General features: G+C 43.8%; 1 protein-coding gene across 8 annotated transcripts in view; it reads right to left on the reverse strand.

Moving 5' to 3' along the window:
• Positions 1 to 14164, reverse strand: part of P4HA1 (prolyl 4-hydroxylase subunit alpha 1) — a 71086-nt gene extending 56922 nt beyond the window's left edge. For 3 of the 8 annotated variants that reach the window (XM_075072631.1, XM_032765857.2, XM_075072630.1), the window contains exon 1: positions 13904 to 14144. The gene's annotated coding sequence lies outside the window, so the exon portion shown is untranslated. Of the gene's footprint in view, positions 1 to 10225; positions 10299 to 12149; positions 12466 to 13903 lie in introns of those variants that run through there. The other 5 variants (XM_032765856.2, XM_032765858.2, XM_032765853.2 and 2 more) reach the window with 5 other exon arrangements.
• Between the last annotated feature and the right edge of the window lie 2896 nt (positions 14165 to 17060).

The raw sequence follows: 17060 nt of genomic DNA on the forward strand, positions 1-17060 counted from the left end.
TCTTTTCATTGCCTAGATGGAGTCTTTCCCAGCAGCTGCAGAGAGTTCTGAATCCTCCAACAACTTCTATTACCATCCCAGAAGGCTTTCATCCCTGCTAGAGCTCAAATATTCAGAGAAAAATATTTTACTTATAAAACCTGTAAGTTATATATGGTTTAAAGCATTCAAAAATCATGTTTTGTCTCCACTTCTTCCATTCCTTCTATATACTACTTGCATTAGGATTGTAAAGCCAACCACAATTCCACCTACTTCTTCCTCTTGTTCCCCAGGAATATCAGAGGATACTTTAAAATGTTAGGTCAAAGAAAAATAAACCTTCTTCAAAATGTCTTGGTGTGTGTATAGTTGGAAATATACATGCATGCACGCACACACACAGAGCAAATGGCATACTATCAAAAAAAAGTTGAATAGAAACTTGACTTTTCTCCTCCTTGCCATTTGAAACTTAGAAGAAAATTGAATGACTTGCAATATAAATTCCAGACAGTTCTACAGTTTTCTCCTCTAAAACAGCTCCAACTAAGATAGCAACTATGTCAAGACCACAAGGCATCCTCTGTAAGCAAACAGATTTTCTTTAGAACAGTAAGTACTGCTCCGAGAGGAATATCGGTGTGGGTTTTTGTTTTTAAGGAATAGATACCACACCTGGGTCTGCATTTCTCTTCCCAAACACAAGAGTATTACATCTTTTTAAAAAGGAATTCTATAAATATTCACTCTTTGTGCTCTACAGACTGATGGGAGATTGCAAGAGTTACTGTCAGAGTAATTGTGCATAAAATTTCAGTGGAAGAGTAAAGAAGAAAGTAAGTGACCCTGTGAACAAAGTAAAATTAAAGCTGCTACAGGCATACTAACATAATGCCATGCCAATTATTCATACCTTGTTTAACTTGTCCTGTGGCCTGTTAAGCTCCCAGCATGCTGCTTAGTTCCTTCTGTTAAAAATGTAGGTGTGCTTTAAAAAGGCATAATGCACAAAACTGCTATTCAGATCTCCCCAGAGGACTATGTCAGAAAATCATGAATTATCTAACCTGATAATCAGGGTTCAGCATTTCGTCAGTTATACTGTGCAGCTTTACTAAATATACTGGTAGAAAATACAGCATAGTAGTGGGAGGGAGCTCTTCACTTCTTGAAGCATCTCAACTAGGGAGGTTTGTGCAAAGAAATCCCTAATTTCTCTAACTGAATTAATGGTTACCAAACATACATCTCAGAACGTAGATTAGTAGGGTACCAGAACTTTAATTTTGAAGTTCTTTCAATCATGTAATTCTTCAGCAACTGGTTTCCCAAAATATATATTATTGTGGTAAGTGTGGTCTTATAAGCAAGGATCCAACTGCAACACATCAGTTCTGGTATCCACACCCTGCTAGTTATATAGTAACACAATCTGATCCATTTTAAACACAGATGCAAAAGTTTAGGAAGCTGGGCTACATATAAGACCATAAACAATGTGCCAACAGAGGGTCGGCTTTTTCAGCAACAAGATAAAAGTCTTTCACCAAGTGAAATTTTTATCCAAGACTTCATTTTTGACCCTCAGTGTGCCCAAATTAAAAGAAACTAAGAAAAACGTGGCCAGTTAAACACTTCCTGCTTTTCCAAACTTGGATTAAACCTTAGCTTGTAATAACTGTTGGGAAGAGACAGAATTCCACAAAATCCTCTTCCATCTGATCACTCAACTGTTTTTAATAATATTTTCTTTGGAGCACCTGATCAGGCCTCCACTTTCCTAACACCTTTGAGAGAGAGATGAAGCTGGAGTTAATTTTTTGCTTACTGGAAGTCAAATAATGCTTTTCACTCAATCAGTGTTGAATCTTTGAAGATGTGCAATAAGGTACTTATTTAGCCCGCATCACTGTATTTATCCTCACAATACCCCCATGTGGTAGGAAAAGTGATAGCACCATTTTAGCTAGCTAGGCAGAAAGTCTGTCTACACACGTAGTTTCTAGTATAGCTGGTCTGCTTTAAAATTCATGTCCTATCTTACTCTAATGGTGCTCAAACTTTTCCAGTCATGCCCCTACTCCCCTTTACCAGTAACGGAATCGGTCTACGCCCCCCCTCCATTACAGCACAGCCAAGGCTTCCTCAGCAGCAGAGCTTGGGGCGGAACTGGTCTGAGGATGGACAAGAAATGAGGGCAGAGCTGGGCTGGGGCCGGACTAGGGGGAAAATTGATTCCAGTTGCAGCTCTGAGCTGGTCTGGGGGACGAAAAGGAGCGAGGGTGGAGCAGGACTGGGGGTACTCCCTCCTTGTCCCCACATAGGGGCTGACCCCAGCCCTAAATAAAAATGTTCCTCTGCCCTCCACACATTGAGAACCACTGCTATAGAATAACTTTATGGCCAAATATTAAGTGAAGATCATACAGGAAGTCTGTAACAGAGCAAGGAATTGAACCTGGCTCTTCCACGTGCCAAGCTAATGCCTAACCACTAGGTCACTCTGACACGTCATGCTGCAAAATTTTTCTGACATCAAATTCAGGACTTCAACAATACAGTATGATATTCTTACATTGGCTGTTCAGCATCTGAAGGCTGAGAATCAGCTATTTAAAATAGTAATAAATCTAAATCCAGTGAACTTTCCTGATATGAAGAGGCTAAAGAGGAACAAGTCAAATGAGAAGGAACTCTAATATTTGTGAACACTGAAACTGGGAATCCCTCCCCTTCCTGCAAATAGCTAAATTCAAATTACACAACATACTTGGACATAACCTATAAAGGAATGCTCAAGAGAATGGAGACAAGCTTTAGAACTGCTAAGGAAAACACTGAGGTCGAGATGGGAAATGATAGACAAGAAGCTGTTCAGACAGAAGAATAATCCTTTACTAGTAGAATCCCTAAAGGCAGTAGGGTTCCATAAACTACTGTATGCCACTAGACAATTATAAACTTGGAAGTGTGAATTTTCAGACAAACAGTGAAAATCATAAGCCAATAAATATCACATGACAATCTTAGTACAGAAGTTCTAAAAACCAGTTATCTGAACTCTGAAATATTAAAGAGCTGTACTAAGATGACTAATTTAAATATCTACATTTCACACAGAGGCAAATGACCAGAACATAAATGGGTAAATATGTCCCCTCTCCTACACACTTTTTTTTCTTAATTAGAAATTGTTTAGGACATTCTCTTTAATGACACATTTGTAACTGAGTTCACTCTTTAAAAGTGACTAGCAAAAGGTTTCCTCCCCCCCCCCCCCAGTTTGTTGTTTATTTTAAATTAGGTTTTGACAGTTTATGGTGTATAAAGAAGATGTGGCACAAACATTTTCTGGCTGCTTTTTACCTTGGAAATAGCAAGATGAAGTCTGATCTCTGGTTTTCTCAAACAACTGGGACGTATGATGAGATTTCTCAAGGGGCTCTTAATATTTTAACTAAAGAAATTAAGGTGTTCAATCTTTGTCAGACATTAAGTAAATGTTTATCACTGAAAGTGTTAAAAGGATCAAAATCTGGGGGGAGCATGGGCTGTTATAGCAGAAATGAGAGAAGACAGAACTAGGGGTGGGAAATCTAATCAGTATCTTAGATGTCTGTATACTAATGCAAGAAGTATGGGGAATAAGCAGGAAGAACTTGAAAGGCTAGTAAATAAACACAATTATGACATAGTTGGCATCATGGAAACTTGGTGCGATAATGCACGACTGGAATATTGTTACAGAAAGGTACAGCTTGGTCAGGAAGGACAGGCAGGGAAAAAAGAGAGGCGGTGTTGCCTTATATATTAAAAATGTATACACTTGGACTGAGGCTGAGATAAATAAGAGACTTGGTGAAAGTCTCTGGGTAAGGATAAAAGGGTCTCCCATCAAACCAGGAAGAAGAGGTGGATGAGGCTTTTTTTAAACAAAATCATCCAAAGAACAAGACCTGGTGGTGATGGGGGACTTCAACTACCTAGATATCTGTTGGGAAAACACAGCAGGGCACAGATTACCCAACAAGTTCTTGGAATGTATTGGAGACAATGTTTTTATTTCGGAAGGTGGAGACTGTTCTAGATTTGATTTTGACAAATGAGGAACTGGCTGAGAATTTGAAAGTGGAAGGCAACTTGGGTGAAAGTGATCACAATTCTAAGGACTGATAGGAGGGAGAACAGCACAATAAAGACAATGGATTTCAAGAAGGCAGACTTTAGGAAGCTCAAGAGTTTAAGAAGTTAAAATCCCATGGGAAGCAAGTCTAAGGGGAAAAACAATTGAAGACAGTTGGCAGTTTTTCAAAGAGACATTATTAAGGGCACAAGAGCAAACTACCCCACTGTGTAGGAAAGACAGAAAGAATGGCAAGAGACCAAAAGATTTTCAACGATCTAAAATGCCAAAAAGAGTCCTACAAAATGAGGAAACTCGGTCAAATTACAAAGGATGAATATAAACAAAACACCACAAATATGTAGGGAGAAAATTAGAAAGGTCAAAGCACAAAATGAAATCAAACTAGCTAGAGACAAAGTGTAACAACATTCTACAAATACGTTAGAAGCAAGAGGAAGACGAAGGACAGAGTAGGCCCGTTATTCAATGAGGGGGGGAAGGCAATAACAGAAAATGTGGAAATAGAGGTGCTTAATGACTTTTGTTTCGGTTTTCACCAAGAAGGTTGGTGGAGATTGGACATCTAACAGTGAATGCCAGTGAAAGTGAGATAGGATCAAAGTCTAAAATAGGGAAAGAACAAGTCAAATATTAGACAAGTTAGATGTCTTCAAATCACCAGGGCCTAATGAAATGCATCCTAAAATACTCAAGGAGCTGACTGAGCTGATATCTGTGCTATTAGCAATTATCTTTGAAAAGTCATGGAAGATGGGAGAAATTCCAGAAGACTGGAAAAGGGCAAATATAGTGACCATCTATAAAAAGGGAAATAAGGACAACTTGGGGAATTACAGACCAGTCAGCTTAATTTATGTACCCAGAAAGATAATGGTGCAAATAATTAAGAAATCAATTTGCAAACACCTAGATAATGAGGTGATAAGTAAAAGTCAGCATGGATTTGTCTAGAACACATCATGTCAAACCAACCTGATGGGGTTTTTTTTGACAGAACAACAAACCTTGTGGAAGGGGGCGTAGGGAGCAGAAGATGTGGTATATCTTGACTTTGGTAAGGCTTTTGATATTGTCTATGAGAAGGTTATGCAAGACAAACTAGAGAAATACAGCCTAGATGGAGCTACTATAAGGTGGGTGCATAACTGGTTCGTAAAGCATTCCCAGAGAGTAGTTATCAGTTGTTCACAGTTATGCTGCAAGGACATGAGTGAGATCCCACTGGGATCGGTTCTTGGTCCAGTTCTGTTCAATATCTTCAATGATCTAGACAATGGCATATAGAGTACACAAAGTCTGCAGACAATACCAAGCTGGGAGCAGTTGCAAGTGCTTTGGAAGATAGGATTTGGACTAATTGGAGAAATGGTTTGAAGCAAATAGGATGATGAAATTCAATACGGACAAATGCAAAGTACTCCACTTAGGACGGAACAATCAGTTGTACACATATAAAATGGGAAATGACTGCCTATGAAGGAGTACTGCGGAAAGGGATCTGGGGGTCATAGTGGATCGCAAGCTAAATATGAGTCAACAGTGTAACACTGTTGCCAAAAAACAAAACAAAACAAAACAAAAACAAAAACATATTCTGGGATGTATTAGCAGGAGTATTGTTAACCAGACACGAGAAGTAATTCTTCTCCAATACTCTGAACTGATTAGGCCTCAACGGGAAGTATTGTGTCCAGTTCTGGGTGCTACATTTCAGGAAAGATGTTGACAAATTGGAGAAAGTCCAGAGAAGAGCAACAAAAATGATTAAAAGGTGTAGAAAACATGACTTATGAGGGATGACTGAAAAAATTGGGTTTGTTTAGTCCAGAGAAGGGAAGACTAAGGGGGAACATGATAACAAGTACATAAAAGGTTGTTACAAGTAGTAGGGAGAAAAATTGTTCTTAACCTCCAAGTATAGGACAAGGAGCAGTGGGCTTCAATTGCAGCAAGGGCGATTTAGGTTGGACATTAGGAAAAAAACTTCCTAACTATCAGAGTGGTTAAGCTCTAGAATAAATTGCATAGGGAGGTTGTAGAATCTCCACCATTGGGGATTTTTAAGAGCAGGCTGGACAAATACCTGTCAGGGATGCTCTAGATCAAGGGTTGGCAACCTTTCAGAAGTGGTGTGCCGAGTCTTCATTTATTCACTCTAATTTAAGGTTTCGCGTGCCAGTAATACGTTTTTTTAGGAAGTCTCTCTACTAGTCTATATATTATATAACTAAACTAGTGTTGTATTGTAAAACAAACAAGGTTTTCAAAATGTTTAAGAAACTTCATTTAAAATTAAATTAAAGTGTTGATCTTACGCCACCGGCCTGCTCAGCCTACTGCTGGTCTGGGGTTCTGGTCACCTAGGCCGGCAGTGGGCTGAGCAGGGCCTGCGGCCGGGACCCCGGCTGGCAAGGGTCCAGCAGCCAGAACCCGAGACCGGCAGCAGGCTGTGCGGGGCCAGCAGCCAGGACCCCAGACCAGCAGCGGACTAAGCAGCTCAGCCCACTGCCACTCAGGGGTTCCATCCGCCGGCTCCTGCCAGCCGGGATCCCGGCTGCTGGACCCACTCAGCCCGCTCCCAGTCTGGGGTCCCGGCCCTGCCCACATACAGTGGGTAACCTACCTTCTCCCTGGTTCTGGCCCATTCTCTTCCTCTCTCTGCACTGAGCTGAGGGTGGGATGCAACGACCACAGGGCTGGGGTGAAGGGCCTGGCCAGGAGCTAGAATGAGGGAGTGGGCTCAGGGTGTGGGCAGGGAAGTTCAGGTGTGGGGCAGCTTACCTGGGATCGGCTCCATTTGATGCGAGGGTGCAAGGTGGGATGTGAGTAGGTGCTGCAGGAGCTCCAGTTGGTGCTCAGGGTGGGGTGGGGAGTGCCAGTGCATGGGGAGGCTGGGATGTGAAGGGGGGATGCAAGAGTCAGGCAGAGGGTGGGGCAATGGGGGGGGCAGGTGTCAGGGATGAAGGGCTGGGGTATGTGTAGGGTGCAGACTAGGGCTGGGGTCATGGGGAGGGTGAAGGAGTCAGAGGGCTGGGTAGTACGGGCTCGGGGAGGACAGCCCTGGGGTGTGTGTGTGGAGGTGGGGGTGCCAGGGCTACAGGACAGAAGGGCGTGTGTGTGTGAGTGAGTGAGAGTGGAGAGTGTGGCGGGGGGGGTCGGGCAGAGGGCTGGGTGACTGGCCTCCTAACCCCTACCTGTCCCCTGACTGCCCCACCCCTTATCCACACCCCTGCACCCAGAAAGACCCCTGGGACTCCCATGCCTATCTAACCACTCCCCGCCCTCTGACAGGACCCCGGGAACTCTGGACCCATACAATCCTTCCCCCGCTCCCTGCCTACCCCAACCCCTCTCCACACCCCTGCCTCCTGATAGCCCCCCCGAACTCCTGACTCATCCAACCCCCCCAGCTCCTTGTCCCCTGATCACTCCCTCCAGAGACTCCCCCACACTCTAACTGCCCCTCCAGAACCCTCCTTGCTCCCTGTCCCGACTGCCCTGACCCCTATCCACCCTAACAGACCCTGGGACTCCCATGCCCCATCCGTCCCATGCTCCCTGACTTCCCCCTTCAGCACAGCGCTCTGAGGGGTGGGGCTGGGCTGCACACATGGTGGCAGGGCTCCGGATGAGCGGGGAGTGTCTCCCTCCCCACGGAGCCAAATGCTGCCCCACGGGAGCGCAGGGGCAGGGCTCCGGGGAAGTGGGGAAGGCAGGGGAGGGGCAGGCAGCTTGCTGCGCTCAGCAGGATGCACCAGCCCGGGAGCGCGGACCCTGCAGCTTGCCGTGTCGGCAGGATTTTTAATAGTATGCGGCATCCCAGCAGGCAGCTGCATGCCATTAAAAATTGTCTCACGTGCCACAGGTTGCCGACCCCTGCTCTAGATAATACTCAGTCCTGCCTTGAGTGCAGGGCACTGGACTAGATGACCTCTTGAGGTCCCTTTCAGTTCTATGATTCTATGAAAAGATGAGGGTTTGGGGTTTTTTGGTTTTGTTTTTTAAAAACAAAAATCCTTTTCATCTCTACTTTGGGCTCATCTACACACAAAATTATACTGAAATAAGGAGTGTGGATTAAAACCAATTTGGTTATTTCTGTGCAAGTATGGACAGATGCTATTTTGGAATGAAAGTAGCTAAATCTATTTTAGTTAAAGTTGGTCAGTTACCAACTTTACCTAAAATCAACTCTAGCTATGTCCAATTTTGAAAAAGAAAATGTTTACACACAGACTTGCACAAAAATAACTAAAATCAGTTTTAATTCATACCTCTTGTTATTTATCATTTGATTACTGTAGCACCTACCTAGTGGCTCTAGTCACAGGCTATGATCCCATTGTGCAACGCACTGTACAAACACAGAACAAAAAGTTGGTCCCTCCCCAAGGGACTTACAGTCTAATTCTGACAAGAAATAAGATACAGACCAGGATGGATAAAGAGTTTTAAATCTGATTTAAATTAAATACAGGGATTTTAAAGCTATTTAAAAGTAAATTTAAAACTGACAGTTGTTAATATCTAAATTTATTATATTAAAAGCATTCAAATAAAATAAAAAATATTGAACAGTACATTTTTTCTGCCTTGTTTTAAAGAAAGTCAGAACACTGAACTGGTAGAAGCCACTGACTAAGCACCTGGAATCAGTTTGCCACAATGCTAAACCAGATTTTCATTTCAGTTTATTCAACTATCTCAGTGCAATGACTAATTCATTCAGAAGTTAAGAAAAACTGAAAAAGCAGGAAAGTTTGTTTTCCTTTTCCAATCTATGAATAAAAACTAGGAGAGGATGGAATATATTAGTTCTAAAATCAGGAAGGACATGGTGACAAAAAACAATCCCTTCAATTCCCTAACAAGTAGTAGTTTATTTAGAATCATAGAATATTAGGGTTGGAAGGGATCTCAAGAGATCATCTAGTTCATCCTCCTGCTCAAAGCAGGACCAATCCCCAAATCCTTAAATGGCCCCCTCAAGGACTGAACTCACAACCCTGGTCTTACTACTGATATAGTGCCACGCGAAAACATGTGCAGAAAATGCTTACAATCAGGACATGTATTCCCATAAATCTAGAACAGTCATACACGTAAAGAGCAAAAGAATAGCCTCTGATCAGCAGTTCTCAAGACAGATCAACAGGAGGCGCATCATGTCTGTGTCAATAAATTAGTTTTTAATGCAAAACATTAATTATTTTTCCTTAAATATCCAGCACGCTTAAAGTAATTTATTTTTTTTTAAATTAAAATATTGGGTTTGTGCATTTAATTGAATTGCCATTGAAGTAGAGCATGACACAAATCACAAATAAAAATATCAACTAACTACATAATTGCTTCAATAAATTAGTACAGCTATAGTTCATCTTCCCGGTTAGCAAAAACGAACAACCAAATCAAGTGTAAAGGCTATGTTTAGTTGCAAATCAACATTACGATGGTACCGACCAATGAGCAACTTTCTTTAGGAAAACTAAGAAGCACAAATGCGAAACTTGATTAAAATTGATGCTTTTAAATCAATGTTCCTGTTTGCTGATTCAAATCATCATTCAAATCAGTTATTTAAAAATCACTGATTTAAATCAATCCACCGATACAGACAGACAGGGGAGCACAAGTAAACTATGAGACAATATTGTTCAGCTTCATAGGCAGTACAAGTCTGAGTGTGGATGCAGTGTGTTACTGGGCTTAACTACCATCATCGGCAAGGCAAGGGAAAGGACCCAAATAATCATGCTCTGAATTTGGTGCGGGGGGGGGGGGAGGGGGGATCTAACCACATCCTGGATAAAAGAGGAGGAGCTAAGCCATAAAAGTAGACTGAGGCTTGGTCTACACCATAGAGTTTGGTCGACATAAGGCAGCTTACATTCCCTGCAGGAAGCCACAGGGGCCAGCCAGGCTCCCGATGGCACAGAGCTCCATGTGGAGCACATACACACACACACCCCCACCCACCCCACCGCACTGTCCTTTTTAAGTCGGTGGGAGCTCTCCTGGTGAGGACACACACTACTGACAGAAGGAGGGCAGTCTGGGCATGAATCATCACAGTAATAAGTTGACCTAACTTGCCTTGAAAGAACAGCTGGAAAGAGACTGTGGAGGAGAAAGGTCTCTCTGATGGAGAGGAGTCCTGAGCCAGGGCCTACATAGGTAAGGAAACTGGAGTCAAAGATAGGAATAGCAAAAAACTCTTGCAGATTGGCATTGAGCCCAGAATTGACAAAAGACCTTTGTTTAGTCCTGAACTCCAGAAGCAAACTGAACTGTTACATAACTCTGCCATAGGGCTGAGTCAAAGAGACCCAGTGCAGGAGTCTGGGTAAGAGACCGGCTGAGAGGGATCACCATGGACGAGAAAGCGGCCAAGTTTCCTGCAACTACTTCTGTGGCAAAAAATTAAGAATTATGCACACAATATTTTAAAATTCTGCAAATGTTATTTGTCAAAACAACACTACATAATCATGCCAGCTTCAATTATTTTGGTAATTTATTTAAAAAAACCTGTCAACAAGCATGTCTGTAACAGACAAAAATTCATGTCCCCTCCCAGCCCAGCCCCTCACACCCCCTTGTGCATCTCAATTCTAGAACACCCCCTCGTGGCTGGATGCAGAATTGCAGGTACTCCTGAGGGAATTCTGTGCCACTGCACAATGCAGAATTTTGCAGAAATTAGTGATGTGTGCGCAGAATTTCCTTTCCCCCGCCCCTCAGAAGTGGACTGCAGAGCTGCTGACATCCACTAGGGGCTGCTGGACCCAGCAGAGCCCAGCTTGCAAATAGAAGACCGTGCCAGAGGGGAGGGCGAGGGAGCTGGAGGGTTCTTGGCAGCTGCAGTCCCCAGCATGCCCTGAAGGAGGTGACAGCGCACAGGAAACTCTGTGCAAGCCCAGGACCAGCATCAGGGGATCCCTGGGCTCTAGAAGGGTAGGATGTGAGAGATCTGTGCTGGGACGGGGGGTCAGGGGAGCCCCAAGCTGGGCTCTGAGGAGGGAGGGGGGAGAGAAACAGGAACTCAGTTTCTTAGGGTTTCTAACTCTCTGCTCCTTGTGTGTGTGCATCTTATTTGTTACAGACATACTTGCCAACAGGTATTTTGAAATAAATTACCAAAATCACTGAAACTGGAATGATTATATAGTGTTGTTATGACGAATAAGATTTGCAGAATTTTAAAATATCGTGTGCATAATTTTTATGGCACAGAATTCCCCCAGGAGTAAGATTTACACCCTGTCTATATTAGAGTAGTTACATCAATGCAAATCCCAAACATAGCTACACTACACGGATTAAGAGCGTGGCTTATGGTGCTGCAATTACCTTGATCCAGTGTAGGATCAAATTATAAACACAAGTGTAAGTCCCATTTTAAAGCTATGTAGTGCATTATAGCTATGCAGGGGTTTGCACTGATTTAACTACACTACTGGAAATCTCTCATATATAGGCAGGACCTAATTTGATAAAAGGATTCATAGCAAGCAGTACAGAACAAACTATTTCCTTGAGACTGACTACATTGCTTCTACAGACTCCCAGCCCCAAACTAATGGTATTCCCTTCCTGCTTACTCAGGAGCTCCTTCACAGCAATGCACAGGCCTATTAGGCCACCCACCAGCTCACAAGTGGAAGTTAAAAAAAAATTGTTAAACATTTTATTTACTATCAACAAACATCAGAGGTTCTCTCAGTCATCCTTAGCTGTATAAGTACAATAAATTTGCTTCAAACTTTCTGAATTGTTGTACCTTTTTAGTAATACTGTTGTATGAACATAGATCTAGTCTGATTTCTTCTTCTGCCTTAGCTCCAACCTACATTACAGCCTGGTCTACACCTAAAACTTGGGTCAACCTAAATACATTGCTCAGAGCTGTGAAAAACTTCACACCCAGTGCATTGTTGTTAGGCCAACCTAACCCCCACTGTAGACACAGCCGGGTTGACGGAACCATCGCAGTAGTGTCTAAGCTATAGTGGCATACCTGCGAGCTTGTTGGAGGTGGTTTAGTTAGGCCAGCAGGAGAGCTCTTCCCCACCAGCAATGGCTAAGCAGGAGCTGTGCAGTTGTAAATGTCATAGTGTAGAGACCCAGCCTTACAAGCAGAAAAAAATTGCCTCTGTAACCTACGCCTAGTGCTAGTTTGGAAAGTACTGCATTACAAAGTTATGGTCAGAATGAATGAAGTGGTCTTTTTCAGGTTCTTAAACATGAAAATAAATTACAAAGCCTCTAGTAATTAAATTCCTTGCCACAAGATTAAAAAAAATTATGATGTATGCAAAGCTTCTACTGACCCAATCAGCTACATTTCATATTCCCACTTAAACATAAGCTACAATTAAATCTAGTTACATTTTAAATCTCATTTCTATTTTGCTTTTAACATCATATTTACATAACTGAAGTTTGTTTAGATGTACTTTTGTTCCTACAAAATTCAGTTTAAATGCTATTTAGTCTCTAATAACTAAGAGGGTGATGCAACTTTAAACTTCTAGTCTAAGCAGTTCTTATTTTGAGAAGTTCCTGATAAATCACAAATAGCTCAGAGTAACCTCTTTCTCTGAAAAAATACTAGTGACCAAAAATTAGAAGAAAGTAATGGGATTTATGCAATGTCAGGTTTTTCACATCTGTATGTTTTGATTAAATTCCATGCTCTTCTATTCATATTATGCAACACTAACTGTAAATAGGGGAAATGAAAAACTTCTTTCCAGAAGTTTATAAAGTAAGCAAAAGGTTAGTGAAAGAATGCTACTGCCACGTCTCAGCCCCCTCCCCCACTCACGTAATGGACATTTTGTCTCCCCAAATTTCTTTCCAAATAGGAAAAAAAAAAAAGAAAAACACCTCTTCAAAATAAACTAGAAAGTCTAAATTTTGTATAGTATGTAATCCTTGCTTGCAACAACTAATACGTGATTCTCATATCTTTTCCACTGACTTGCAAAGAGATCACTCTACAGAGCTCAGCTTAAAAACATTTCTCGAATCTGATGCACAAATAGCCCAAAAGCTTATTACAGTAAGTTTTTCCCCCCTTCTAATTTAAAGAAACTGCTTTAAACTGCCCCAATGCAATTCAGTCTGCTAAAGACTGGAAATCAGGAGCTATAAGGAAACCCCATTTGTGTAACCTCAGGATACAGTATTCTTGTTTAAACAAGTCTATCTAATATGCACTCTGGTGCCATGACAATGGGCACAAGGTAGGAGACGGATAATCCATTGCATAACTGCACTTGACTAGAGAAAGAATCTGATCCCCTTTCAGAAGTAGCAAACACGTGCTTAACCCGATCGATACGCAGAATAATCTGCTGCAAATATGCTTCCTTCACGGAAAGAAGATTCGAGATCAGCGGGAGGACGGAGCTCCTGGAGTGGGTGGGTGACTTCATCTGCCTGGACACCCCCTTCCAGCTGGGCCGGAGGGAGATCTGCAAGCGCGGCTCACGGCCCAGACAAGACCCTCGGAGCAGCTCCGGACCACACAGGTTCTCGAGAGACCCGCGAGCTCTCGCCGCTTTTAACACCCCGCCCCCGTACTCCCGGTACCCGGTGGATCCGGCCCGCAGGTGGAGCAGGCTCCTGACGAGAGCAGGCGCGAGGGATAAGCAGCCCCGGCCCCAAGGGAAGAGACTCCCCAGAAAGGCCACCTCGGCGGGGTCAGGCCGCCAGCGGCTCCTCTCACGCCCCGGGGGCGGGGCAGCAGGTCGGAGAGCGCCTCACCTGAGGGAAGGCGGCTGCTGGCAGCTGCTGGGCCCCGCTCTCCCTGCGCCGAGCCGCGTGTAGACACGCTAGGACCTGCCGTGTGGCGCAGTCAAGAGCCGCTGGGTCTCTTCGGAATCTTTATATCGGCCGGGGCCCGCGACGCTCCGCCCGCGGATGCTGAGGCGGCAACGCCCACAGCTGCTGGCCACGCTGCGTCTACGTGAGCTCGAGCACAGCAGCAGCAGCGCCCTGCGCAAGCGCAGCAGGCTGCGGGACACTAACCCGGCAAACTATGTGGGCGTGGCTTCTTCGGGGGTGTGGCTATGTGCGCAAACAGCATGGGCCCCCGGGCTCGCATGCCCGCACTGGCCCTTCCCCTACGCCACCCTCTCCGCTAGCGCTCCTCGTGGCGGCCCTTGCCCTGGCTCCGCTATCGGTTCTACGGCCAAATCCCTTTCGCGTTTCTGCTCAGCCCAGGTACCTGTAATCCACCCTCAACCACAAGTCCACAACCAGCAGTCCCACAAGAGAAAAATTAAGATTTACCACGGGGACAGGATGAAGAGAAACTGAGGCAGGCTCCCCCTACAAAGTAGACAGAGGCACCCAGTGCTTTCAGTTGTTGGGGCTCAAACAGGTTTTTTTACCTTCATAATTGACAGAGCAAGCCCTGATGTGCTGGCACATATCTGTGGGGGAAGGCTTCACCACTAGAAGTTCCCCAAAAATGGAGGGGGGGGGGCGCACTGCTGCCATAGTCAGGCTCCTCCCCCCTCTGCCTCTTCCCCTGAAGCCCTTCACCACTCACTGCCCTCCCCCCACTTCTAGGGATCATTATTTCTGGCACTCCAAAGGCAGTAAACAAGCATGCCTACACAAGGAGGTGATCTGCACAGCATCCAAGGCATTTGTCCTCCCATGGCTAGTCCTTTTGGGGGAGGCCTCCCACAGCCTCTTATACACACCACCTATGGTACTGGGGCTATGAACTGCAAGCCTGAAGACACCCAGGCTCAGCCCTGGCACAAATTAAGCAAGGGGGAGGTACATACCTACCATGGAAAGATGTGCTCTGGCTTACATCACCAAAAGCGCCTTATATCCAACATGTTGAGTTTAGGGCAAGAGTCAGCAACCTTTCAGAAGTAGTGCGCCCAGTCTTCATTTATTCACTCTAATTTAAGGTCTCGTGTGCCAGTAATACATCTTAATGTTTTTAGAAGGTCTCTGTCTATAATATATAACTAAACTATTGTTTTATGTAAAGTAAATAAGGTTCTTAAAATGTTTTAGAAACTTCATTTAAAATTAAAATGCAGAGCCTCCTGGACTGGTGGCCAGGACCTGGGTAGTGTGAGTGCCACTGAAAATCAGTTTGCATGCCACCTTTGGCACGCATGCCATAGGTTGCCTACCCATGGTTTAGGGTAACTAACTATGAGCTTTATAGAGGACTACGTTGTATGACTATTTGTACAACCCTCGCTCAGTTCTCACAGTCCTGTCCCCCATGCATGCCTCTTTCCCAGCACCAGTGAAATCACTGCAAATAGAATGGGATCAAGCTCACATGGTAATTTAATTTTTTGGCAGGATAAAAGTGTCAAATACCAAATTTTTCAATCAGAAAACCCCCAAAAATGCTTTGACAAAAACCAGACTTTAGATAAAGATAGAAACTAACAAAAAATATAGTAAAAAACATTTTTCATTTTAAAAACAAGTTCTGAGACACTTTTGGCAAGCACTTGTTGGAAGCATTCACTGGGAGTAATTAAATCTTTGGTAGAGGCAGAGTCCTGACAAATACGTTGGAGGCAATAGTCCCAGAGCCTTATAAATATATAGGGATGGGAGGCAGGCAATATACCACAAAGGCAGCGAACAAATGGTTATCAACTTAGCGTAATTAACTGAAACAGTGCAAGCCTGAGGAAAAAAACTGGAGTACCATTGCTAGATACTAGTATGAGCTATTTGTTTCAGGTATCTTCAGATAGCCACACACAGGGCCAGCTTTAGAAAGTGCGGGGCCCAATTCGAACAGTTTCGACGGGGCCCTCGCAGAGATGACTTGCAAAAATAATGTAAAAAGACACATTGGGCTTGTACTCACCGGGCGGTGCTCCAAGTCTTCGGCTGCACTTTGGCGGTGGATCCTTCACTAACTCCAGGTCTTCGGCAGCACTGATGGACCAGCCGCCAAAGTGCCGCTGAAGACCTAGAGCAAGCGAAGGACCCGCCGCCGAAGACCCAGAGCGAGCGAAGGACCCACTGCTGAAGTGCCACCAAAGACCCAGAGTGCCGCCAGGCTGAGTAAAAATTAAAGAGGGGCCTCTATCCAGGGAAGGAATTCTCACTGGGCATGGGGCCCGATTCAGGGGAATTGGTAGAATAGGCCTAAAGCCGGCCCTGGCCACACAAGAACAAACTAGGAGACGCAATAGCTTTGAATCCAGAGTTCTCCCTTCAGAGGTCCACATACTGTAGTCCGGTGTCTTTCATAATGGCGGTAGTTAGCCACAAGCAACTATTGATCATGCCACAATGTTTCCCTCAGATCAGGTATCCTTTATCAGGATGTATAGGTCATCGCTCCTACCTTGCTGATGGCTAATGCCCCAAAGGAGTAGTGAAATTCTTGGAGATGTTGACAGTTAAATATTGAATACAAGTAGTGAGGTTATTTTACTTGTATATTTGGCAGTGGTGCAGCTGCTACTGGAATATTTGTCCAGCTCTAGACAATTCAAGAAGGGTGTTGGTAAATTGGAGAGGATTCAGAGGAGATACAACAATGATTAAAGGATTAGAAGACATCTTGTTCCCAAGAGGACACAGACATTGAACAATCAAGTCAAAATAAAGACTGGCAATAAAATGTAGGAGAGAAATCACTCAAAAATAGAACAGTAAAGTCAAGAAAAAGTTTCATAAGGAAACGGACATCCAAAAGGCTGTCTCATTGCTTTCCCTCATCTTTCTCAGATTTAAGAAACGAAGCAGAGTGTCACCTTTGCTTATGAAATACTCTGAACCACTCATAGGGGTATTATTTAAATACCAGAATATGAGGAATGAAAACTAGGATTACAAATGATTGGGGAGGGGGAGAGAGAGTGGTGTAACCAAGTGCTAAAATAAAGATGAAAATAGGGGGAAGAGAAGAAGAAAT

This window comes from Chelonoidis abingdonii, chromosome 15 (assembly GCF_003597395.2).
Source record: "Chelonoidis abingdonii isolate Lonesome George chromosome 15, CheloAbing_2.0, whole genome shotgun sequence".
In the NCBI taxonomy this organism is placed as follows: domain Eukaryota; kingdom Metazoa; phylum Chordata; order Testudines; family Testudinidae; genus Chelonoidis; species Chelonoidis abingdonii.